The following is a 25,343-nucleotide window of genomic DNA, read 5'->3' as shown; positions in this document are numbered from 1 at the left end:
TTTTATTGACTGGAAGAATGAACAACACTACATCCTGGAGAATGAGGCCGGGCTCAGGCCTCAATCGTCTTTATACAGGGGTTTGTGGGAGGAGCCACAGGAGCAGTCCAGACAGGTATATGTAGTTCACCACACATATGCATAGCGGAATCCCACAGACCAGAGAAGTTCCTTGGCATTTATTGAGAGGAGCAAGTTGAAGTCAGCATTGCCTTAACATAAATGCATAATCTGACAGATTAGTTAGCTTGGGTATTAAAACTGTTCATCTCTCACTGTTTATGAATGGCATAATTATTAATATTAGCTTCAGCTGTGTATCTCTGACAATAACTTTCTGAAAATATACTTTTTTTGAGTAGCATCTTGACAAGACCACAGTGTAGATGGGAACCAACTATAAGGAGATGGGATGGGGCCAACATACCCTTCAGGAAACAATGCTGAACTTGATCTCGATGATAATCTGGGTAAGGTTCACATTATGAAAATGAATTGCACTCCAACCGGCCATCAAAATCTAGAAGTATAATAATGTAAGTTAATATGAAAAATAATACAAGAACTATTCCTCTCTAAATTACATTTATTGTAATATAATTGTTCAAGAGAGATCTCCATATAATTACACTCAAATATGATTGTTAAGGAACTGTTAACAAGCTATCGGTCTTCCGCCTCTGATAGCAAAACAGGAAATGTTAATTTCTGTTATAGAAGATTCCCGTTCATAAAAAAATAAAAATCCTGGGTCCTGCATCAATTAAGTTTCTTCTAAAGACCATTTTAATTATGTTGGCTTAGATGTTCCTCCCAGACTTCGTCAGAGGCTGGTCATTTGGCATCAATTGTTTCAGCATGGACAAGGGCTAGGAGGTTGATGAAGTACTTATCACTTGCATAGACAAGTGTGCCTCAAGTTGTACTGAACAACCTCAGCACCATCCAGTGTAGGTGACAGTTTGTGCCCCATCACTCATGAGGTGTTCTGCCAACAAAACTTGTAACCGCACGTTGTCATGGCTTCTTTGCCATCAATTCACAAAGCTACAGCTTTTAAATTCCGGAAGGGAAAAACCTTCAAAATCCATTCCAAATCATACACATTCCGACAAGAAAATATATTGCTGGGTCTTCATCAACACCGAGACCAAATCTTGCAACATTCTATCAAACAAAAAACAGTTCCATACAAACCACTGCATCTCCAAAGGTTCCTCGCCTCTGTCTTCTGAAAATTAATCAAGAATGTCCAATAAGTGATGGCCTTGTGAACAAGACCTGAAACCCAAATAGAACTATCTGCCCAACTCTTATTTTAGCCAACAATAGATTCCTGTGCCCATTAGCCCTGTGTATTCAGTACCCTCAAGATTGGATACTGGAAGTCATAGACAAAATCTGAATTTTAGAAGTGATGATCCCTGCGTACCCTTTACAGATGATTTTCCCATCCACTTGGAAACATATGCAGCAGTGGTAAATTTTCATCCAGACCACAATTACACTGTAAAAGCACAATATAAATACTAATTGTATTCAATTTTAGGACTCTTTGACACAATAGCAATAAGTTAAGTGGACAATATGTAATTAAGAAGTGGAGTATGTGTTCTGTTTGACAGACTATTTAATATGCCCCTGCAGAGATAACTTGCATCTATCAATCATAGTAGAGGTGAGTCATACTGGGAAGAGAGTTGGGTTACAATTTTTGTGAGGTGTGATCAACTCTGCAGTGAAGTTAAGTGTATAATTCTGCTTGCAAAATATGAACCAAGTTTACTGAAGCAATTTGTAAAGTCTACAACAGATGTGTTACTCCTAAATATAATTCTGGAATGTGCTGTAAACAAATTAACTAGAATACAGAGAGAAATGGTGTGTGCAAAAATATTGGCATTGGCATGTGATAAATGGAGCATTATTCTTCCTTTGTATAACTAATGAAGTGAGGTGATATTCCGTGAAATGGTCTGCAACAGAATGTTGGTCAGAAAAACTGGCGTAGATGATTTCTGCCAACTTTAGCACCAGACCGTACAGAAATTGATTGGTAGGTTGCTTATGAAACATAACTCATCAACATTCAGCAAAAATACTGCCAATAATCAACATGCATGTCCTCATGTTCTGGATTCTGATGATAAATGAATGCCTGCTGTTCAACTTTATGCAAGTTATCACAGTTTATAAAGTTGGGCACATACAATCTGTTGTTCTTAATATTTTCTGGGCCTTTCTCAATGGCTCCTCCCCATCCTCCTCAGCCATTTTTCTTTATCTGTTCTCCAGCGGTGAATATTCTAACACAATCCATATAAAGAGGTCCAAATTGAGAGAGTGCAGTACTGGATCTCCTATTAAAGAATGAATCAGCGCAGGTGATAGAAGTGTGCATAAGAGAACACTTTGGATCTAGTGATCAGAATTCTATTACTTTCAAGATAATTATGGAGAAGGATGTGACCGGTCCTTGAGATGAGGATTTAATTTGAAGAAAAAAACCAGTGTTGATGGCATCGGAAAGTCTCTGACAGGTATGGATTGGGATTCTGGCAAAAAAAATTCTCAGTTATGTGGGAGGCCTTCAAAAATGAAATATAAAGAGGACAACGGTTGTATGTTCCTGTAGAATTAAAGAAAAGGCTAAGAGGTTGAGGGAACCTTGGCTTTAGAGAGGTATTGAGGTCCCGGCTACAAAGAAGAAGGAAGTGCATAGCAAGTATGGGCAGCCAGGAGCAAATGAGGTCCTTGAGGAGTATAAGAAATGCAAGAGAACACTTAAGAAGGAAATCAGGAAGGCTAAAAGAAGGCATGAGGTTGCTCTGGCAGACAAGATGAAGAGAATCCCAAGGGATTTTGCAGATAGATTAAGAGCAAATGGATAGCAAGGAACAAAATTGGTTTAGTTGAAGATCAGTGTGGTTTTCTGCTCATAGAGCTGAAAGAGATGTGGGAAATCTTAAATGGATGATTTGCATCTGCATTTACTTGGGAGATGGACTCAAAGTCTGTAGAACTGAGGAAAAAATAGTATTGAGGTCATGGGCAATACCTGGTTAATGGAAAAGGAAGCGCTTGCCTTCATGTGGCAAATTAGGCTGGTTAAATCCCCAGAGCCTGCCAAGGTGTTCCCTCGCATCTTCTGCAGAAAGTGCAGGGGTCCTGGCAGAGATATTTACAACAATAAGACTTGATGATAGTTAATGTTGTTTTGTTGTTGAAGTAAGGTTTAACAGTAAGCTGGGAAATTTAAGCCTGACATCAGTAGTGGATAAATCAGTGGTAGTGTTGTGAGACGCTCCCAACCATGCCAGCATCCAAGATTTAAACATCTTAACTCTCCAGAGTATGAATAGCTGACGCAGACTCTTTAAGGGCTTGGGATATCCTGCTGATTGATCATCATGTTTAGGGTGCCAAGAATTGAGTATTTAAGGAATGCCTGACCATAGGTTCAGTGCTCAATCATAAGTGATATCACCTGGTGTTTGTTTAGTGCTCAGATCCAGTTTGATACTGTGTCTCGAACCTTGCTTTGAATACCCCACTATCTGGGTCCAAACCATCCTCATCAAGTACTCTCATCACAGTACAATTGAGCCAACATGGAACCAGCAGGTTATCAGCGTCTTTTGTCAGCTGTGGCCAGCCACAGTGAGAATATTTCCAGATAGAGCCTAGAGATACATGAACTCCAAGTCACCATGTGCCAACTAATGCAGGGAGGAAGCCAAAGTCGCTCAGGTGAGACTGTCAGTTGCTCTGCAGAGCCAGTCCATCTTCCAACCGTTGAGAAATTCGATGGTGACCCAGGTTCTTGCCACAGCTTCTTCGTCCAATGCTCATTGATATTTGAACTCCAGCTGTCCTGGTTCTCTTTATAGCAGGGAAAGGTGGCCTTCATTATCTCTCTTCTGACTGGAAGAGCCCCGCCCTAGGTCACTGCGCATTAGGACTGAAGGTCAGAGGTTTTCTCAGATTCCGAGTAATCCAGGGCCACCGTGAGGAAGGTGTTTCATCACCCTGCTGGAGCCAGCCGAGCCTCAGACCGCCTGAAGAAGATTCAATGGGGGGAGAGTGGGGGGTAAGTGGCCAATTACACAATTGAATTTTGGACCATGGTTGGAAGAGGGAGGCCCTGGACATTCTATACAGTCAGAGACAAACTGAAAGATGTCTTCACCTTGGGAGAGCCACGAGAGAACTTAGAGGTTCTGATTGACCAGTCCATTCATCTCGATAATCATCTGGCAGAGCGAACGTAGGACCACTTCAGGAGGTCAAAGAGAGCTGGTCCGAGCCCAGTCCCTACAAACCCGAGTTTCATTCCCCCAGCCTCGGGCCATGACTATCCCATTGCCTGCTCAAGATCCAGTCAAACCCATGCAGGGCAGTTGTATTAGACTCTCTGCCAATGAGAGATCCTGGTGTTAGAATCAAGGTTGCTGTGTTTACTGTGGGGAAGCAGATAATCTGCAGCCACCTGGGGAACTGCTTAGACCGTCCAGTGTGGGGAGACCTGTGATGGTAGCAACCACTACTTCCAATCCCACAGATTCTGGTTTCATGCTGAAGATGGAGTTCACCTGGGGTAAGAAGTTAAGGCAGGTGAGTGCTTTTGGGGACTCAGGGGCAGCAGGTAATTTTCTGGATGTAGAAACCACCCGTTGGTTTGACATACACTGCGAGAGTTGAGCCAGTCCTTGGCTGCAGCTCTCTTGGATGGCCGCCCACTAGGTTTCAGGCAGATCCAGCAACAGACTGTGGAATTGCAGATGAGGATAGGGGACCATGTAGAAGACATTAGTTTCTGCATTATTGCCTGTCACTCAACCCCTGATCCTCGGGTAATCTTTGTTATCCCATCATAACCCATCTATGGACTGGAGAGAGGGGACAATCATTGCTTGCTCCAGTCATTGTAAGAGGATTTGTTATGGCATGGTGCCCACAGACTCTGCAGTGACAATGACCTATAAGAGAGCAGGCTTCAGTGCAAGGGAACCTGAGACTTTCTGGAGACCTAGTCCAGTCCTAAAGAGTGGACAAGCCAATCCTAGACAATGGTCTCAACACAGTCTAGTCAGAATCCCACAGGAACTAGAGAGAGGGAACTTCTAGGTCAGAAGGCCAAGGAGAGCCCAAGCAGCTGAGAGATGCAAGAAACCTCTGTAATGTCTCACTGCCATTGCCTGTGGATACAGACAGGGAGTTGGACTCTGCTTCGGCCATTGTTTCCACAGATGAATTTTCCGAGCTTGGAGGGAGAACTCAAAAGCCTGTCGAATCGTCCTTGTCAACAAAGAAGTCTCAGGAGTCATCCTCAAATAAAGGTCTGGAGGAGACAGCAACACCTAAACCAGTCAAAATACCCTCGCTTTACAAGGAATTAGAGGAGGTCTTTAGCAAGGGAAAGACCTTGACTCTTCCACAACACTGGCTCTACGACTGTGCCATAGACATGCAGTCCAGGCCCAGAAGGAAGTGCAGTGGAGGAAGCTCTTGGCACGGGTTTGATTCAGACCTCCACCTCACCCGCTGGTGCAGGTTTCTAGATGCTTCAAGGATGAGGGTACTGTATTCACAAAATTAGATGTCTGGAGTGCCTTCAATCTGGTCCATATCAAGGAGGGTGATGAATGGATGATGGCATTCAATTCACCAACAGAGCACTATGTGTACTAGGTTATGCCCTTAGCTATTCTAAAGGACAGGATATGTAAGTATCAGAATAACGATGGTCAACATTATCATCATGTCATAGTCAACATGATCGTCAACAGGGTACGTGGTAGGTCATATCTAACCAATCTTACAGATATTTTTGAGGGGGTTACCAGGAAAGTTGATGAAGTAAGGGTAGTAGATGATATCTTCATGGACTTTAGCAAGTCCTTAGAGATTTGTGAAGATGGTACAGTCACTTGGTATTCGGGATGAGGTAGTAACATTGACTTTGTCAGAGAAGCCAGAGAGTAGTAGTGGATGGTTGCCTCTCTGACTGAAATCCTGTAACTGGCGGTATGCATGGTTATCAGTGCTGTGTCCATTGTTGTTTGTCATCTATAACAATGATCTGGATGACAATGTGATAATTGGATCAACACATTTGTAGATGATACTAAGACTGGGGGCACAGTGGACAGCAAGGACTGATATTAAAGCTTGCAGCAGGATTTGAACTAGCTGGAACATGGGCTGAAAAAATGGCAGATACAATTAGGTGCAGACAATGCTCTGAGAATTGCAGTAGAACAGAGAGATCTGGGAATACAGATCCACAATTCCCTGAAAGTGACGAGATAGGGATGTGATGTAACACAGTTAATATACTCTACACCATACATCTATAGAAGTTTGCAAAAGTGTTAGTTATCATGTTGAATCTTTGCACGCTACTAAGGAAATTGAAGAGCTTTCTGGAAGAAAGATTCTGATGTCATCAAAATTAACAAATCAAGTTTACTGATGTTAAACTTGTTGCTGGACTGTATCTTCTTCACCATCAGCATTTATGAAGACACCTTTTTTATGATGTTCAGTGAAAAACAGTTTCCTTCAGCTGGCCAAGACATCAAATGAAGATGGAAGCAGAAACATGGAATGTTTTTGAAGGCTTATCTGTGAATTTACCCAGTAACCATCTATTACATTAAAAAAGACACCCATAGTTCAGCTAGCGACACTATCCTGTGTGTTAACACACACAAAATGCTGGAGGAATTCAGCAGGACAGATAGCATCTATGGAAAAAAAGTCAGTGACACTTCAGGCTGAGACCCCTCAGCAGGACCGGAAAAAAAAGATGAGGAGTCAGAGTAAAAAAGTGGAGGGAAGGGACGGAGAAACACAAGGTTATAATTGAAACTGGGAAGGAGGGAGGGGTGAAGGAAAGAGTTCGGAAGTTGATTGGTGAAAGAGATACAGGACTGGAAAAGGGGGAATCTAATAGGAGCAGACAGAAAGTCATGGAAGAAAGAAAATAGGGGAGGAACACCAGAGGGAGGCAATGGGCAGGAAAGGAGATAAAGTGAGAGAGGGAAATGGGAATCGGGAATAGAGAAGGAGGGAAGTTTGAGAAATTGATTTTCATACCATCAGGTTGGAGGCTATGCAGACAGAATACAAGATGTTGTTCCTCCAACCTGAGTGTGACCTCATCGTGACAGTAGAGGAGGCCAGGGATGGACATGTCAGAATTGGAGTGGGAAGAAGAATTGAAATACGTGGCCACTGGGAGATCCCTCTTTTTCTGGCAGATGGAGCATAGGTGCTTGGTGAAGCAATCTCCCAATCTACCCTGGGTCTCATTGATATACAAGAGGCCACACCAGGAGCACCAGATACAACAGGTGACCCCCAACAGACTCAAGAGATGAAATGTCACCTCACCTGGAAGGACTGTTCAAGGTCCTGAATAGTAGTGAGGGAGGAGGTGTAGGGGCAGGTGTAACACTTGTTCTGTTTGCAAGGATAAGTGCGAAGAGGGACATCAGTAAGGAGGGATGACTGGACAAGGAAGGCATGTAGGGAGTGATCCCTGCAGAAAGTAGAAAGTGGGAGAGAGGGAAAGATGTGTTTTGTGGTGGGATCCAATTGGAGAAGGCGGAAGTTATGGAAATTATGTGCTGACATGGAAGCTGGTGGGGCAGTAGGTGAGGACAAGAGGAATCCTATCCCTGGTGGGTTGGCGGGAGGATGGGGTGAGGGCAGATGTGCGCAAAATGGAGGAGATGTGGTTGAGAGCAGCTTTGATGGTGGAGGAAGGGAAGCCCCTTTCTTTGAAGAAGGAGGATATCTCATTAGTTTTGGAATGAAAAACCTCATCTTGAGAGCAAAATCAGCAGAGACAGAGGAATTGGGAGAAGGGGAAGACATTTTTCCAAGTAAAAATGGACCAGGAAAATCTGAAGGTAGGTTGGAAGTTGGAGGCAAATTTGATAAAGTCAACAAGCTCGGCATGGGTGTAGGAAGTAGCACCAATGAAGATGTTGATGTAGCATAGGAAAAGTAGAGGAGTGACACCAGCATAGGCTTGGAATATAGACTGTTCCACATAGTTGACAAAAAGGCAAGCATAGCTGGGACCCATGTGAGTACCCATGGCTGCATCTTTTGTTTGACAGAAGTGGAGGAGCCAAAGGTGAAATTGTTAAGAGTGAGGACAAGTTCCACAAGATGGAGGAGAGTGGTGGTGGAGGGGAACCAGTTGAGTCTGGTGGCCAGAAAGAGCTTTGAAGCCTTCCTAGTGGGGGATGAAGATGTACAGGGACTGGACATCCATAGTGAAAATAAAATGCTCAGGGCCAGAGTGCGTGAGCTGTCATGGATGTAGGTCGGAAGGGACTAAACCAGGGGAAATAAAACAGAGCTGATATATGCAGATATGAGTTCAGTGGGACAGGAACAAGCTGAAACAATGGGTCTACCTAGACAGGCAGGTTTGAGGATCTTGGTTAGGAGGTAGAGATGGAAGGTGTGGGGTGAGGAAACTATGAGGTTGTTGGCTTAGTGGGTGGTGGATGGGAGATCCCCAGAACTAATAAGGTTGGTGACGGTGTGGGAGAAAATGGCCTGGTGCTTCTCAGTGGGATCCTGTTCAAGAGGTAAGTAAGAGGAGGTGTCTGACATTTCTCACTAGGCCTCAGCAAGATAAAGGTCAGTCCACCAGACTACTACAGCACACCCATAATCAGCAGATTGATGGTAAGATTCAGATTAGTGCAGAGGGAGTGGAGAGCAGTGCGTTCAGAAGGCGTGAGGTTGGAATTGGAGAATTAGAGAACACTTTCTGTGTTGCTTGGTAATCTGGTAACCAAGCCAGAGGAATCAACAGCAAGATCAATTGTTGATTAGAACTCGGAGCAGCAAGTATGTTGCTATGGAAACTTCAATTCAGTGACTGACCTTGAAAAGGCCTTTACTTCCATTCATCCTTGAATCCGATTGGGTCTTGCTCTGTATATTTCTGGAGCAACACACAACAGGTTGGAGGTCAAGTCAGGCAGGTCTATGCAGGGGAATAAACAGTCAATGTTTTGGTTAGAGACCCTCCATCAGGACAGAAACATTCTGTTTTGGTGTAACTTCAAAACATTAAACTAATTCAAAGGAAGATGTGGGAGTCCAGCAATGCATGTCTAATGCAAACGAGGAAATCTGCAGGTGCTGGAAATTCAAGCAACACACATAAAATGCAAGTGGAATGCTGCCTAGTGCCAGCTGTGTTCCACCAGCATTTTGTGTGCAATACATGTCTAACTTTGTGTTTATTTTAAGTGAGGCACATCCATATCACATGGTAGTGTGATGACACATGCAATTTACGTATTTATAAATATAACTCATAATGAATTATTTAAACAAACAAGAATGCTTAATCAATCAATATATATACACAAGATTACTAGAATACTATTGAAATATTAAATACACAACATTCCTCCCTGCTTAGCTATAAACTCCAACTCAATATAGAATACATCTCAAATACAAAGTATATACACTGTATACTATATAATTCAGCATCTATATACAGACATCCACAGCATAGTATATTTTAAATTGTCCCATCGGGCCTAAAGATTTAATTGTTGTGGGGGATTTCTTGCTCTTGTGGGATATCGTCTTTCTAGACAACGGCAATCATTCTGCTTGGCAGGTGAGACTTGTGTATTTAAAATAATCTTAGGTTCTGAGGTCTCCTGCATGGTGGTCATATGAATTTACTCTGAGATTGCAGGAAGTGATTCTGACAGCGGTGGCTACCTTTCTCCTTCCCTTTTCTTCTTCAGTTTTGAGCTTCATGATCCTATAAAGATGCATCTAGTTGACTGGAGTATTCTTTTATTAACCCTTCTATTGGTCCTTTTACGATCTGATCTCTCCTCTTGGTTTCCTCATCGACAACATCATCTGACTGTAATGACACGCACCCATCTATGACAGCTTCTGAGGTTTAGATGCACTCTAACTCCCCGGAGTATGGATGGCTAGCGCAGCCCCTTTAAAGATTCAGGACAGTCCCATTAATTGACAATCGTGCTTTGGGGGCCAAGGATTGAATATTTAAGGAACACTTCCGTGCTCAACCCCAAGCCTGCTTGTGATTTTGGCTATTGTTTGTTTTGTGCTCGGATTCCCGATCCAGTTTAAATCTGTGTCTCGATCCTAGCCTCGGATACTCCAGCATTTGTATCCAAGCCACTCTCGTCAAGGACTCTTGTCGCGGTATGGTTGAGCCAGTATGGTCCCAGTACCAGCCACAGCAAAGATATTTTCTGACAAAGCATGGAGATACATGACTTCCAGGTAGCCATGGGTCAACCTTTGCAAGAAGGAGGTTGGAGATGCTTGGGAGAAACAGTTGGTCCCACTCTGGAGCCAGTATATCTACCAACCCCAGAGAGATTTGACAGTGACCCAGGTGGTTAGGTAACTTTTAAATGGATTCAGGCATTTGCAGGTGTTAAAATGGCCGTCTGGTGAGCATGATTTTCAGTGTCTCATAAGTGGTCAATTGGGGCCACTGAAAATCCACTACAGTGTCGTATGTCAGGAGGTAATAAAACTGGAAGGACTGAGTGACATGTCTGCAGATCTGACCTGAGAGAGCCTGCTCCAGATTCAGCTATCATTGCTCACTGCTGTGTAAATGGTCAGCTCCTGTGAAGTAACAAATTCAATTAAAATATAAATGATTCAAAATTCAATTCACCACTGGATAAACAACAGTTGGAAACCTCAGCTGTCAGCACCAATAGACAAGAGGCATGACCAAACAAACAGTAACCATTAATAAAGCTATGATAATTGGATTTAGATTTCTATGATGACAAGGAAAGAAATTTATGCTGAAAAGTGCGGAAGAAAGAGTAGAAGGGAACATGCTTTTACTCGAAATAAAAATAATTTACATTTATAAATCACTGCAGTTCATTTTGATCCGAACATTTCACATCTGGACAGTCAATATATTTGGTGTTACTTCAGCTTTTCTGGCTCTTTTGTTTACACTACAAGGAATGACATTCTCTATTTAGTTAAGAAGAGAGAAAATATCTGTGCTTTGTCATAATTAACTATCTAATTGATTCACATTCTCAGAATATGCCTAGTCCAAACTCTGCATTTAATTTAATCTTATCAGTTGCCTCAACAACATACAGTTTATTAAAAATCAAATTTCTTTCCCATATTAGTGAGCAATAATTGCATTAATTTGTGGTAACACAAGGATATTTTCCCTCTCACATTCTGCCCATTTGTTTTGCTGAGTGTGTACTTGTCAGAAAAAAGACATCCACACAGACTCAGTCATTCAGTTAAACATGGCTTTGAAGATTGCAGGGTCTGTTTGCATTTGACATAAAGTAGGGATGGTATGGCAGTATGGGAGATTAGTGTAATGCTGTTAAAGCACCAGCAACACAGTTTCAATTCCAGTTGCTCTCTGTAAAAACTTTGTACATTCTCTGTGCATCAGCATGGGTTTCCTCTGGGTCTCCTCGTTTACGTCCATATTCCAAACACATAAGGAGTTAGTAGTTTAGTTGGTCACATGGGTGTAGTTGGATAGAATGAACATATTGATCCGGAAGAGCCTTTTACTGTGCTCTACCTCTATCTATCCACATAATTTACCATTATGGTTTTGGTGAGGCAGTGAGAACATCTGTGAAACATGCAGGGGCTGGCATCTTTATCTGCGGTGGTAATCTATCATTGTTACCAGCATCCACAGACTTGCCCTCATCCAAGAAAGGGTTTAAAGCCTCTGTGTTCATTGATGCCAAGCTGTTTGCTCTGTAGGGATGCATCCAATGTTTTTTTTTGCCATCAGATGGAATGAATGATGTGGAGCAAATGGGGACTGAGTCAGCTTCAGCATGATTCAAGACATTCATCATCATAGATGCTTCCAGACTTTTCCTTATTGATTCTCTGCAGCTTGAGCTCAGGGGCCCTTGCCGACAAATTGAGATTAAAACAATGGTACTCAGCTGGAAAACAAAATGAACACTCTTGAGATTCCAAACTCATTTATAGCTTAAATTTGCAATATCTGTTAGAATTTGTGCACATTATGTCTGTGCATTTATAAGGTGTGACAGCTTAGAACATGCAAAATTGAAAACAGTCATGATTTACCACTGCGAAAGAACATAAAGGGGAATAGGCCATTCAGCCCTCTTGCCTAATACCCCATTATAAAATCATGGCCGATCTTTTATTTCAGCACTTTTTGGATTTAATCCAATACTCCTGATTCTTTAATATCCAAAGTGTTGTTAGTGCCAGGAGAGTATTCTAACTAGTTGCAATACTGTCTGGTATGGAGGCTTCAATGCACAGGATTGATTAAAATTTGCAGAGGTTTGTAGATTCCATCATATACACGTTCCTCCCCTCCATTGAGGACACCATCAAAAGGGAGTGCCTCAAGAAGACAGTATTGATCATTAAGGACTCTTGCATCCAGAACATTCCCTTTTCTCATCAACTACCACCATGGAGGAGGTACAGGAGCCTAAGGATGCATACTCAATGGATTAGGAACAATTTCTTACCCTCTGTCATCAGATTTCTGAACATTTTATCAAACCATGAACATTATCTGACTATTTTGCTCTTTTTTCGCTACTTATTTATTTTTCTATGTTGCTTATTGTAACTCATAGTAATTTTTTTATGTCTTACACTGTGCTGCTGCCACAAAGCAACAAATTACACAACGTCTGTCAGTGATAGTAAGCCTGATTCTGATTTTGGTTCTTGAATATACTCAGTGAGTGAGCCACTGAAGCTCTTTCAGAAAGAATTCCAAATACTTATGATCCTCAAAAGGATACAAAATTTTCTGATTTTAGTGCTGAATAGCAGACCTCTTATTCTGAATCGGAGAGCCTTGTTCTATACACCCTGGCCAAGGGAAGCATCAGAACTTCATACACCATAAAAATCATGTACGTTTTAATGAGATCACTTTTCATTCTTCTAAACTCAAGAGAATGTACGTTGAGAAAGCTTCATGTCTTTTCAAAGGAACCTTGCTTCCTTATCCTGCACAGATCAGGATTCTGATGAATATTCATTGTGCTGTCTTCATCACAAGTATCTTACTTGGACATGGCATCATGAGGACTATACATGATGCTTCAGGTATGGTTTCTCCAGAAACCTTTATGCTTCCAGTGAAACATATTGATACTTGTATGGAAACGCTCCTTTAATAAACAAACTGTCTGCCTTCCTAACTAATTGTTGCTCCTGCATGCTCACTTTCAGGAATTTTTGTACATCGACACCCAAATTCTTTTGAATACCAACACCTTCCACTGCCTCACAAAGCTTTCTGTATTTTCTACCAAAGTAAATGTCTTTACATTTTCCCATACTAAATTCCATTTGACATGATCTTGTCCATTAATTCAGCCTTTCTATATCCCCTCTTTTTATATCCACACCACATTTCTTTCTGTCACCACATCATTATATTATTAGCCCATTTGAATATATTTTCCGTGGGCTGCAATCTTCGCAACACACTGTCAGTTAGTGAGGCTGAACAAAGTTTAAAAAGACCTTGGGACGTTTTGGAACTTTTTGGTGGGCTGCAATCATTGTGATCTTTTGGGCTCTCGGCAGGGGCCAATAAAAAGAAGCGAAGTATAAGCAGTTTATCCAGTGTTGGAGTGGGCCAGTGTAAGAGTGGTTAGGCTTTGGTTCAACAGGCTTGGGCAAGAATGGGCACAAGCTAGAACTTCAGCTGGAGAGGTTGGAGGCATAACAAGTGCAGACAGGGTGGTAATTAAGCAGTGGAATGGGGTGGGAAATCTCATTGAACCTATCGAATTTTAAAAGACCTAGAATGAGTGAGTGTGGAGAAGATGTTTCCTGTAGTGGTATAGATAGATAGATAGATAGATACTTTATTCATCCCCATCGGGAAATTCAACTTTTTTTCCAATGTCCCATACACTTGTTGTAGCAAAACTAATTACATACAATACTTAACTCAGTAAAAAATATGATATGCATCTAAATCACTATCTCAAAAAGCATTAATAATAGCTTTTAAAAAGTTCTTAAGTCCTGGCGGTTGAATTGTAAAGCCTAATGGCATTGGGGAGTATTGACCTCTTCATCCTGTCTGAGGAGCATTGCATCGATAGTAACCTGTTGCTGAAACTGCTTCTCTGTCTCTGGATGGTGCTATGTAGAGGATGTTCAGAGTTTTCCATAATTGACCGTAGCCTACTCAGCGCCCTTCGCACAGCTACCGATGTTAAACTCTCCAGCACTTTGCCCACGACAGAGCCTAAAACCAGAGGGAGCCGCCTCAGAATAGAGGAACATCCATTAGGAACAGAGATGAGGAAAAATTTCCTTAGCCCGAGGGTGGTGAATCTGTGGAATTCATAGCCATAGACAGCTGAGAAAGCCAGGTCATTGAATATATTTGAAGTGGAGGTTGATAGGTTCTTGGTTAGTTGGGATGTCAAAGGTTATGGGGAGAAGGCAGGAGAATGGTATTGAGAGGGATAGTAAATCAGCCATGATGCAATGGCGGAACAGATTTGATGGGTTGAATGTCCTAATTCTGCTCCTAAGTCTTAAGGTCTTTTCCAGCTTCTGGTTTAATACAGTGCTACTAAACATGGCAAAAACTTACTGGTGGTTCTCAAAGCAAGAAATTGAACTAAATACTCTACTAATAACACTTCTTATTTGAAAAATATGGTAAATAAGCACTGCAAACAATGAAGAGGCGAGTGAAGCTGGGCTGATCTGAGCGTCGAGGCATATGGGTGTGAGACAGAATCGGAGAGAGGTTGAGGCAAGTTCCAGGAGAAGATGGAGTCAGAAGCGGATCCATAACTGGAGACGTAGTTGGAACGAGAGGAGGGAGAAAAGCTGAAGTGGAGCTGATTTGGAGCCCATCTATCTAAACCAGAAGTGAGGTTTGGTCCATTTAAGTGCCACACCAGTTTGGAAAGGTCGAGTCACTGAGTGTGTCACTGCGGTGGGTCCAAGGCCGGAGTTTAGGGGATGACCCGGTCCTTGGACAATTTATATGTCAGGCCAAATGGACTGATAAGCTAAGGTGTCGGGACCAGAGGAGTGGGTCGAGTCTGTTTCACTCAGCAACCCTTTACTCCACTCTCCTTGGCACTGAGGCTGAGGCTCATTCGTGCCCCAGCTGCTCCAGGCAAAGTGTCTGTGAGCTTTGCAGTGATTTCCATGTGTGATGGACTGAGACTAAGGCTATGGGCCAACTGTGGCTGCTCCCAGCTTCGGGTTTATGGACTTCATTTTGTTCGAAATGCTGATGCTTTCTTCATTGTTTGCATGATTTGATTTGACTTTTTTTTCTGTCTCTCTGTGCATTGAGTGTTGGTCTTTTTGTAAATTGGGCTCTTTTGGGTTTCTTGTTTTGTGGCTGCCTGAAAGTAGACACATCTCAAAGTTATATAATTTACACATACTTAGATAATAAAATGTACTTTAAACTTTGAAATAGAACTTTTTTTCTATTTTGAGCTGCACACATACAAAATGCTGAAGGAACTCAATAGGTCAGCCAGCATTTAAAGGAGGTGAATGAATAGGCAACGTTTTGGGCTAGCAACCTTCATCAAGACTGGAAAGGAAGGGGGCAGAGGCCAGAATAAAATGGTAGAGGTAGGAGGAAGAGTTCAAGCTGACAGTTGATAGATGAGACTAGATATGGGGGAAGTTGGGTGGGTGCAGGAGGGGAGATGAAGTAAGAAACTGGGAGGGGTTTGGTAGCAGAGCTAAAGGGCTGAAGTCTAACAGGAGAGGACATTGGACCATGGATTAAAGGGAAGAAGTGGGTTCCAGACAGAGGTAATGAACATGTGAAGGGAAGAGAAGGGGTGAAAGCCATATTCCTCCAAGCAATTATAATCCTGAAGGACATGTCCATGGTGGTATCAGTGAAAAAATATATTGTCACATCAGTTATAATTGTAGTTGGATCTTGTTTGCCATCAATAAAGAATCTTTTTATTGTAATATATAGATTCTCTTGCCTTTGCAATGTACGGCTGCTGCAAAACAACAAATTTCATATCATTCGTTAGTGATAATAAATCTGATTCTGAGCTCTATCATGTTGATGCCCTCATAAGCAGCAATGTAGAGATCAATGTATGGATGTTATATTGGGTACTAGTTTGTAATATTGTTGATGAGGAAGTAAGCAAGTTCCTAGAAAAAGAAAACAAATTCTTCATGTAGAAGAATGATGGTTTGAACTGGACATGATGGATGCATTGCAGTGTTGGATAACATAAGAAATTGCTGTCATTTGCTCTGCATCTGGACAATGTGCAGATGATCCCAAAAGTAAATATTATTGAGATTCCGGGGAGGACTCTGAATAGAACAATGCCGCCAGCATGAAAAAAAGAAATGACCCTGTTTCTGACATTAGGACTAGAGATAAACAAAAAACGGATGAGTTTCTTTAGTCACATCCACCATGGATGAGATCTCATAATGAGGAGATTGTGAGAATCCTGGTGATTCGGCAGATTCGGACACGGCAGCCTTGAAGAAGAGTTTATTGAGTGTATTCGGGATGGGTTCCTTGAACAATACGTTACTGAGCCGACAAGGGGGCAAGCAGTCTTAGATCTGGTCCTGTGTAATGAGACAGGACTAATAAAAAATGTCCTAGTAAAGGATCCCCTTGGAATGAGTGACCATAACATGGTCGAATTCCATATTCAATTAGAGGATGAGAGGGCAAGCGTACTGAGCTTAAATTATGGAGACTATGATGGTATGAGAGCAGAATTGCTTAAGATGAATTGGGAAAATAGATTAAAGGGTAGATCAGTACTTGATCAGTGGTGTATATTTAAGGAGTTATTTTACAACTATCAAGAAAAATATATTTCACTGAAGAAAAAAGGGTGTAAAAGAAAAAATAGTTATCCGTGGCTAAGTAAAGAAATAAAGCAAAGTATACGACTAAAAAGAAAGTTATATAAGGTAGCTAAATCTAGTGGGAAGATTGAAGATCGAGAAGCTTTTAAAGATCAGCAGCAAATAACAAAAAGATTGATTAAGAAGGGGAAGATAGATTATGAAAGTAAATTGGCGAAAAACATAAAAGCAGATATTAAGAGTTTTTATAGTTACATTAAAAGAAAAAGGGTGGCTAAAGTAAATGTTGGTCCCCTAGAAGATGAGACCGGGAAATTAATGGTAGGGGACATGGAGATGGCGGAAACGCTGAACAAATATTTTGTATCAGTTTTTACAGTAGAGGACACTCAAAATATCCCAACATTGGATAAACAGGGGGCTCTAGGGGGAGAGAAGCTAACTACGATTCAAATCACCAAGGAAATGGTAGTTGATAAATTAATGGGACTGAAGGTGGATAAATCCCCTGGACCGGATGGCTTGCATCCTAGGGTCTTAAGGGAAGTGGCGGTCGGGATTGTGGATGCATTAGTGATAATTTTTCAAAACTCGCTGGACTCGGCAATGGTCCCGGCAGATTGGAAAAATGCTAATGTAACTCCTTTATTTAAAAAAGGCAATAGACAGAAGGCTGGGAATTATAGGCCAGTTAGCCTAACATCTGTGGTTGGCAAAATGTTGGAATCGATAATTAAGGAAACAATAACAGGGCATTTGGATAAACATAGCTTATTAGGACAAAGTCAGCATGGCTTTACAAAAGGGAAGTCATGTTTGACAAATTTGTTGGAGTTCTTTGAGGACATAACATATAGGGTAGATAAAGGGGAACCAGTGGATGTGGTGTATTTGGACTTCCAAAAGGCATTTGACAAGGTGCCACACCAAAGATTATTACTTAAAGTAAAAAATCATGGGATTGGGGATAATATTCTGGCATGGGTGGAGGATTGGCTTTCTAACAGAAAACAGAGAGTTGGGATAAATGGTTTATTCTCAGACTGGCAGTTGGTGACTAGTGGTGTTCCGCAGGGGTCGGTGTTGGGACCCCAACTCTTTACAATCTATATTAATGATTTGGAGAAAGGGACTAAGTGCAATGTATCGAAGTTTGCTGATGACACAAAGATGGGAGTGTAATGAGTGCGGAGGACATTGAAACCTTGCAGGGGGACATAGATAGGCTGAGTGATTGGGCAGACATTTGGCAGATGAAATATAATACTGACAATTGTGAGGTCTTGCACTTTGGCAGGAAAAATAATAGAGCAAGTTATTATCTAAATGGAGAGAAACTGGAAAGTGCTTCTGTGCAAAGGGATCTGGGGGTCCTGGTGCAGGAAACACAATAAGTTAGTATGCAAGTGCAGCAGGTGGTCAAGAAGGTCAATGGAATGCTGGCTTTTATTGCTAGGGGGATGGAGTATAAGAACAGGGAGGTCTTACAGCAGTTGTACCGGGTATTGGTGAGACGACCACACCTGGAGTACTGCGTGCAGTTCTGGTGTCCATATTTAAGAAAGGACATACTGGCTCTAGAGGCAGTGCAGAGAAGGTTCACTAGGTTAATTCTGTGGATGGGTGGTTGATGTATGATGAGAGGTTGAGTAGATTGGGACTCTACTCATTGGAGTTCCGAAGAATGAGAGGCGATCTTATTGAAACATATAAGATTGTGAAGGGGCTTAATCGGGTGGATGTGGGGAGAATGTTCCCAATGATGGGTGAAACTAGGACTAGGGGGCATAATCTTAAAATAAGGGGATGCCGTTCCAGGACTGAGATGCGGAGAAATTTCTTCACTCAGAGGGTAGTGGGGCTGTGGAATTTACTGCCCCAGAGAGCTGTGGAAGCTACTACACTCAATAAATTCAAAACGGAGATAGACATTTTCCTGGATAAAAATGGCATTAGGGGATACGGTGAGCGAGCAGGTAAGTGGACATGAGGCTAGGTTTAGATCAGCCATGTGATCTCCTGGACCAGTTTTCGATAGCCTGGATGGGTCGGAGTGAAATTTTCCAGATTTTTTCTCCTCAATTGGCAACTTGGTTTTTTTCCCCGGGTGATCACATGGGTTTGGGCGGGATGCATAATAAAATAAAATGGGCGGCGTGGTGCCCTGTTGGTTGTCACTGTTGCCTTGTGGGATTCGGTGAAAACTAGAGTTAAGATTGGATCAGCCATGATCTTGTTGAATGGCAAAGCAGGCTTGAGGGGCCGATTGGCCTACTCCTGCTCCTATCTCTTATGTTCTTATGTTCTTATGTGAACATTTTAATCCAGCGGCTTCAGAGATTTTCACAAGATACACATTCTGCTTATGTGAATAGGAACCAGAAGATACAGTACATTTTGGGAATATGTTGTCAGGCTAATAAGTGCAAGTTTAAGAGGTTTTTTTTAGATCAGGTGCTGCAGAATCATTTTGTTATTTTTATTTATTTAGGGAAATGGCACAAAACAGGACCTTCAGGCCCACCAAGCCAAGCCACCCAGTAACCCACCAATTTAATCCTAGCCTAATCACATCACAATTTGCAATGACCAATTAACCTACTAACCTGTATGTCTTTAGACTGTGGGAGGAAACCAGAGCACCTTGAAGAAACCTATGCTGTCACAGGGAGATCACCCTTCGTCAGGACTGGAAAGGAAGGGCAGAGGCCAGAATGAGAAGGTAGAGGGAGGAGGAGGAGTACAAGGTGGAATTGAACTCCTAAATCCAATGCCCCAAGCTGTAATGGCATCTATATTGAATTGATAAGGAAATAATTCAAACAGAGCTGTTTAACATATTGAATCTAATATATGAGTGTGAATGCAGAATGGATATGATGTCGCAAAGAGAATTAGCAATTGTGAAACAGTTTTAATCAGGACAAGATGCTGGGATGAAACCAGTGATCAAGTCCACAGACGAGATAACAGCCTCTTCTTTGAGATGATCACAAATGCCTTTTGTGGATAGGATACATTGAAAAACTATGCATTTCATTAAAAAGTTTATTCCTGGCAAGGACTGTTGGGTACTGTTGGGTACCATCCATGCACTGGTATCAGAAACTGAAGCTGTTGTGTCAGATATGTTAAGTGGGATTCACTGTACACAAACAATATTTATTATAAATATCTTTATCAATGGTGAGCATCTTGCACCACTTTGCTTTTCAGTTTAGTGTACAGATGTAACCCTAACAGGACTGCTTTATTTATTTATTTTTATTTATAGAAACGGGTACAGATCCTTCCAGCCCAACGAGTACATGCCAGCCAATTACACCCCAGAGGCCAATTAAACTACTAACCAATGTGCTTTTGGAATGGGGGAGAACCCAGAGCACCCGGAGGAAACTCATGCTGTTACAGGAAAAATGTACAAAGCCCTAACAAACAGCGACGGAATTGAACCTGGGTTGCTGGCATTGTAATAGCATTTTGCTAACTACTACTCTAAAATGCCACATTACGCTATGGTGCTGCCCCTGTTCTGCACTCTTGACTTCAAATCAAACAAATGAAATAGCACAGTGTATACTGAGAATACCTACGAGTATCCATTAAGTCTGAGTAAACTGGGGTTAAGCACCATTCTCCAGGTTATGGGAAGATATACCGTTAAGAGTCTGCTATGGAGAGATAGATTCAGTTATCCATTTGGACAAAGGTCCACAACCTTACACTTAAAATCATGATCACTGAAGGATCAAATCATTTTACTTGACCTGATGAAGGGTCTCAGCCCAAAACATCAGCTGCTTTCTCTTTTCTGCAGATACTACCTGGCCTGCTGAGTTATTCCAGCAGTTTGTGTGTGTTACTTGAGAGACTGAGAAGGTTAAGGCATAAAAGGGAGACGCTGCCTAGCGGAGCGGTCATCGACGGAGGCAGAGAGGTAGGACTTTGGCTCATTCGGGCTTTGGCTAGGTGGGTGGACTTCATCTTTATTTTCTTTCTATTTTTTTTTGAGGGATAAAGAGCAGGTCTGTAGGGTTAGTAGTTTGCCCTGGGTGTCAAATGCGGGAATCCTGGGAACCTTCCAGTCTCCCAGATGGCCAGATCTGCACCAGATGCACCGAGATGCAGCTCCTGAGGGACCGTGTAGGGATCTGGAGCTGCAGCTTGATGACCAACAGCTTATTAGGGAAAGTGAGCAGGGGATAGATAGGAGCTACAAGGGGTTAGTCACCCTGAGGCTGCAGGAGTTAGATAAGTGGATGAGTGTCAGGGAAGGGATAGGAAGAGCTCAGATAGCAGAGAACACCCTCAGTAATAGTCATCTCATTTTGGATGCTGTTGGGGGTGGGGGGTGACCTGACAGAGGACGGCCACGGCGATCGGGTCTCTGGCACTGAGCCTGGTTCCGTGGTGCAAAAGGGTGAGAAGAATGTGAGGAATGTGGTAGTCATAGGGGATTCCATATTGAGAGGAACAGACAGAAGGTTCTGTCAGCCTGACAGAGATACCCACATGGTGTGTTGACTCCCAGGTGCCAGGGTACGGGTTGTCTCAGACTGGGTGCAGAGTATTCTGAAGGGAGAGTGAACAGTCTCAATGACATAGGTAGAAAAAAGGAGGAGATTCTGAAGAGAGAATTCAGGGAGTTGTGTAGGAAGCTGAATTGCAGGATCTCCAGGGTAGTAGTCTTGGGATTGCTGCCTGTGCCACGTGCTAATGAGCGCAAAAATATCATGATCAGGCATATTAATGTGTGACTGAGAGACTGGTGTAGGGGACAGGGCTTCAGGTTCCTGGATCACTGGGGCATCTTCAGGGGGAGGTAAGAGCTGTACAAAAAGGACAGGTTACACTTGAACCCAAAGGGGTCCAATATCCTAGCAGGCAGGTATAATAGAGGTGTTAGGGAGGGTTTAAACTAATTTGGCAGGGGGATGGGAATTGGGGTGGTAGGGCTGAGGAATGGGAAAACAGAAATAAATCAAAGATAGCATGCAACAAAGATGATAGAAAGGACAGGCAGGAGTTGAGGCATAATCACAGCCAGTGGGATGACTTACAGGGCAATAGAGGCATTGTGCAGTTAAAACAGAAAGCAACAAATATTGGACTAAACATGTTGTATTTTAATGTGCGCAGTACAAGACATAAAATGGACGATCTTGAAATTCAGCTACAGATTGGCAAGTATGACGCTGTGGCCATCTCTGAAACTTGGCTAAAGGATGGCAGCTATTGGGAGTTGAATGTCCAAGGATATACGGTGTATCAGAAAGATAGGTTAGTAGGCAGAGGGGGTGGTGTGGTCCTGTGTATAAGAAATAACAATAAATCATTAGAAAGGTATGACATAGGATCGGAAGGTGTAGAGTCTCTGTGGGTTGAGTTAAGAACTGATAAGGGTAAAATGGTAAGGCCTCCAAACAGCTGCCAGGATGTTGATTACAAATTACAGCAGGAGGCAGAAAAAGTGTGTCAGAAGAGCAATGTCATGATAATAATTGGGGATTTTAACATAAAAGTGGATTGGGAAAACTGGCCAGTACTGGACCTCAAGAGAGAGAATTTATAGAATGTCTAAGGGATAGTGTTTTGGAACAGCTTGTTGTTGTGCCCTCTAGGGGGTCAGCTGTGCTGGATTGGGTGTTTGCAATGATCCAGAGGTGATAAGAGAGCTTAAGGTTACAGAACCCTTAGGGAACAGTGATCACAATATGATTAAGCTCACTTTGAAATTTGAGAAGGAGAAACTAAATTCCAATATGTGGGTAATTCAGTGGAATAAAGAAAATTACAATGGCATGAGAGGGGAACTGGCCAAGGTTGACTGGAAAGGGACACTAGTAGGAAGGACAGCAGAGCAGTAATAGCTGGAGTTTCTGTGAAAAAATAAGGGAAGTACAAGACAGATATATTCCAAATACTACCATGGCTGACAAGTGAAGTCAGAGCCAAATTAAAAACAAAAGAGAGGGCATACAAGGAAGCCAGAGCTAGTGGGAAGGTAGAGGATTGGGAAGCTTTTAAAGACTTGCAGAAGGAAACTTAGGTCATTAGGAAAGAAAAAATGAATTATGAAAGGAAGCTGGCAACTAATATCAAAGAAGATACTAAAAGCATTTTTAAGTATATAAAGGGTAAAAGAGAGTTGAGGGTAGATAAAAGACCAATAGAAAATGATGCTGGAGATATTGTAATGAGAGACACAGAGATGGCAGAGGAACTGAATGCATATTTTGCATTAGTCTTCACAGTGGAAGACATCTGCAGTATACCGGACATTCAAGAGTGTCAGGGAAGTGAAGTATGTGCAGTGAAAATTTCAACTGAGAAGGTGCTCAGGAAGCTTAATGGTCTGAGGGTGGATGAATCTCCTGGACCTGATGGAATGCACCCTTACGTTCTGAAGGAAGTAACTGGAGAGATTGCAGAGGCATTAATAGTGATCTTTCAAGAATCGATAGATTCTAGCATTGTACTGGATAACTGGAAAATTGCAAATGTCACTCTGCTATTTAAGAAGGGCGGGAGGCAGCAGAAAGGAAACTATAGACACTATAGACCCGTTAGCCTGACATCAGTGGTTGGGAAGTTGTTGGAATTGATTGTTAGGGATGAGATAATGGAATACCTGGAGGCACATGACAAGATAGGCCAAAGCCAGCATGGTTTCCTGAAAGGAAAATCTTGCCTGACTAACCCACCGCAATTTTTTGAGGAAATTACAAGCAGGGTAGACAAAGGAGATGCTGTAGCTATGGTGTACTTGGATTTTCAGAAAGCCTTTGAAAAGGTGCTACACATGAGGCTGCCTAGCAAGATAAGAGATCATGGAATTACAGGGGAGTTACTAACATGGATGGAGCATTGGCTGATCGGCAGAAAACAGAGAGTGAGAATAAAGGGGTCCTATTCTGGATGACTGCCAGTTACCAGTGGAGTCCCACAGAGTTTGGTGTTGGGACTGCTGCTTTTTACAATGTATGTCAATGATTTGGACTATGGGATTAATGGATTTGTAGCTAAATTTGCCAATGATAGAAAGATAGGTGAAGGAGCGGGTAGTGTTGAGGAAACAGAGAGGATGCAGAGAGACTTCGATAATTTAGCGGAATGGGCAAAAAAGTGGCAAATGAAATACAATGATGGAAAGTGTATGGTCATGCACTTTGGTGGAAATAAAGGGGAAGACTATTATTTAGATGGAGAGGGAATTCAAAATGCAGAATTGCAAAGGAGCTTGAGAGTCCTTGTGCAGGATACCCTAAATGTTAACCTCCAGGTTGAGTCAATGATGCAGAAGGCAAAAGCAATGATGGCATTCATTTTTAGAGGTACAGAATGTAAGAACAGGGATGAAATGATAAATTTCTCATAGTTTGAAACCAATTGGTTCAATGTGACAATTAAAAGTACATTATGGATCTTTAATCATGTTATGTGTTACTAATAGTGGTACCATGGCAAATCCCAAGAGAATCAGGTTATGTTAATGGAGAGAGAAAACCTGAGCAAAAAAATGCAAAGTTATGGTACAGACATAATGTGAGATCAAGTTAGCTAAAGCTGGAGAATTCATTGTTGACTCCATGTGATTTTGGCTCATTTTTGAAATTCAATCTCATTTTTCTTCACCCACAAGTTAACTAAAAATAAGTTATGAAAAGATTTCCTACTATTTTCTATTCTGGTGTGGGATCTTGATGTACTTAATGTGGCTGCTGATCAATGAGGCGGCTGGACTCCAAAAGCAGAAATATTCACCGTGTAAGTTCAAGTTCTTTCTCTCTTTACTTGCACATGCAAGGCAAAGAATAAACAAAAATAAAAATCACATCCAAAGCATAAAACAAACAACAGGCTTGAATTTTGTTTCCTCTGTAATTTTCAACAAGTGATCAGAATGCAAAGTGAGAACTGAACTAGAAAATTACCCCTTCTAAAGACATTTAAGAAATTGAACAAAACTTTTTTTTTCCCCCAGTGTGGTATAGATAGTGCCTTAGATTTATAATTATCATGTGCTATGCTTAAATTTTCCAACTAGTGTGTATGTGTGACAGCTTGTTAGAATGGAACTATTCCTTTTGATAAAAGGTACTTGTCTGTGATTGCTGAAGAAAAAGCCATCTCTTTATCAAACCATACATATAATTAGCAAACAAAGCCAGCGCTGCAGTACAGTGATGTACATGGCAACCGCCACTTTTAATGGTATTTGTGGCACTTATATTCGAGCCATTTTTTGGTACAGTTTGATTATGATTGAATTGAATTGGATCTGAATTGAACTAGATGCCCTACCTTGCGAGTAGCTTTGCTGACAATGAGCATTAAAAATTCACACTGCATCAGACTCCGAGCTAACGCTAGTTAAAGGCTGGGTCTTCACTTCATTATGAAGTCTGCTTCAAATGAAT

The 25,343-nt window shown here is 41.9% G+C and overlaps 1 long non-coding RNA gene across 1 annotated transcript; it reads right to left on the bottom strand.

The window, feature by feature from the left end:
- On the bottom strand, positions 1-25,343 carry LOC140734058 (uncharacterized). Its single transcript, XR_012100456.1, has 5 exons — positions 25,228-25,343; positions 24,600-24,716; positions 10,612-10,671; positions 8,914-8,974; positions 1-520 (listed from the first exon to the last, which is right to left on the bottom strand). It is a non-coding gene; the product is annotated as an uncharacterized lncRNA (long non-coding RNA).

The sequence above is a fragment of the Hemitrygon akajei genome, chromosome 10 (assembly GCF_048418815.1).
Source record: "Hemitrygon akajei chromosome 10, sHemAka1.3, whole genome shotgun sequence".
In the NCBI taxonomy this organism is placed as follows: Eukaryota; Metazoa; Chordata; class Chondrichthyes; order Myliobatiformes; family Dasyatidae; genus Hemitrygon; species Hemitrygon akajei.
This window is presented reverse-complemented; position numbering and strand designations above follow the sequence as displayed.